The sequence below is a fragment of the Apium graveolens genome, chromosome 7 (genome assembly GCF_009905375.1).
Source record: "Apium graveolens cultivar Ventura chromosome 7, ASM990537v1, whole genome shotgun sequence".
Classification (NCBI taxonomy): domain Eukaryota; kingdom Viridiplantae; phylum Streptophyta; class Magnoliopsida; order Apiales; family Apiaceae; genus Apium; species Apium graveolens.
The window spans coordinates 84,171,779-84,174,356 of NC_133653.1; positions in this window are offsets into that span (position 1 = coordinate 84,171,779).

A 2,578-nucleotide genomic window follows, 5' to 3' on the forward strand; every position below is an offset into this window, starting at 1 on the left:
AAATACTTTATACGAAAATAATGTAAAAATATCCCGTCTCTCGAGAATACGGGTTTTATTGATCTATCGAAATGATTATCGTATCAAAAATATGGCGCCAGGCCGCGCACGGGTCAAACCGTAATCCGGATCGAAAAAGTCAAAACACGGAAAATGTCCGGAATTACCAGATTAGGTTGGAAAGGAGTTTTCGGAAGAGTTTCGGGTTATAAAAACACAAAAAAAATGAAGTCGGACCGTTCCCCGCTTTTTAAAATAATTTTGTAATTATTCAGGAAATAATTAATAATACATAAATCATTATAAAATCATATAACAATCCAAAAATTACCAGGAAAATATCACAATTATCTATATATTATTCTGCATATATAAAAATTCAAATACTCAAATAATATCACATATAAACACCCAAACATCAATTCCAATTATCATATAATTCACTAAAATTCACATAAAATCACATAAATAATTCCAAATAATTATAATAATAATATTTGAAAATATGGGATATTACATATTCTAAGTCAAGATCTCTACAAGTCACAGATTTAGTGTTATAGAGAAGTCATTCGAGAACTCAAAATGACTTATCGAGAAGTCAGGAAAGGCACTAGAGAACTCACAGAGATATTGACAAGCCAAATTGAAGACATGGAGTTTGGAGATATCGACAAGTCATTTCTTCACTAGAGAACTCAGAGTTATCGACAAGTCAACACTCATTAGAGAACTCTGAGTTATCGATAAGTCAAATTTCACTAGAGAACTCAGAGATATCGATAAGCCAAAATTCACTAGAGAACTCTGAGTTGTCAACAAGTCAAATTTGACTAGAGAATACTGAGTTATCGATAAGTCAATAAGCCATTAGAAAACTCAGAGATATCGATAAGTCAAAGTGAAGATATGAAGACTAGAGATCTCTACAAGCCAAATTCTCTTATAGAGAACTCAAAGACCTCTACAAGTCAAATTTGTTATGGAGTATTAGTGATCTCGATAAGCCAATATACTTATCGAGATGTCAAGTTCTCTATAGACCAAATGGAGATCTCGAGGTAAAATCTCAAAGTACGAAATTGTAGATCAATTCAATATCCAAGATTAACAATCAACAAACAATTCAAACAGCTGGATTGACAAGTCTACAAAAAGCAGCTTGAAGGATGTGCAAGATCAATGGTGAAGATTAACTGAAAAAGGAAGATCAAGATAATCACAGGATGCTAAAGATATGCTAAGCTAGAAATAGAAGATATACTTTTCTATAAATGGAAATGACAAGTGACTGTTTACAAAAGCTAATAGCATGTCTTACTGTATACTGTGTAAAACTAGCAGTTAACTGAATTATAAAGTTAACACTGGTCCTTAGTTAGTTGTAACAATTTTGATAGAATATCTTGTAACTCTCTAAAGAAGAAGCTAAGCTCTTTATCAACAAAGAGCCTAGAATATTTATAGCAAAACATTCTTAATTTTAATATAAAATTAAGTGAGTTTTGAAGATATGTGTTCTTTATTTTCTGCAAGCTTAATTTTTGCATGAACATATTTTTACTACAAGATTTAATTTACTTTATTCAATCATAAAAGATTCAAGAAAAGCTCAAAAATAGTAAAACACATTCACCCCCCCCCTCTGCGTGTTATTCATTTCCTAACAAGTGGTATCAGAGTAAAATCTGAAAGTAAACAGATTCAAGATCTTGGAAGAATGAATACACAAAAAATCAGTAGCATCAAGATTCCTACCTTTGACAAAGCTAACTACACTCTTTGGAAAAAAGAAAATGTTGCTGTTTATCAGGATGGCCAATCCACTATATATTCAGATACTCAAAAATTGGCATTTCACTCCTATGGTTAGAGTTGAAGAATCAACAGATGGTGATATGGTCATTTTAGCTCATTATGCTCCAAAAGACCCTTCTGAGTATACTGAGCCTGAAAAAGAGAAAGTTTCCCTGGATAGTGGCTTGCAATTGATATTGATTGAGTCATTTGACAATGTGATGTATAACAACATTATCAATTGTGACGCTGCCAAGCAAATATGGGAAAAGATTGAGATACTCTGTGAGGGAACTGAGGAAGTTAGATCTAATCAAAGAAGGATACTGATTTCACAGTATGAGGGTTTCATGGCCAAGCCAAAGGAAAGTATAACTGATGTGTTTGAAAGGTTTAACAAGCTGATAAATGATTTGCAGCTCCATGACAAATATTATAAAGCTGAAGAAGTGTACCTGAAGTTCTTGCTTACTCTCCTTGATCATTTGAAATAAAAAATCTCAGCAATCAGGGAAGAGAAAGATCTGAGCAGAATAACACCAGAATTTCTTTATGGAATTCTCAAAACATATGAACTAGAAATGATTCAAAGGAAATCATTAAGATTTGGTCAGGGACATGTTGTAGATGGCTCAAGCGCTTTAATTGTCAATGAAAGCCAAACATCTATTGATGAGCCAAGATCTCAAACTCCAGTTGCCTCAACTAGTGAGCAAAGAACAAATGATTTACAGGAATAAGTCATTCTGGAATTGGAAGAAGATGAGTTCTACACTCTTGA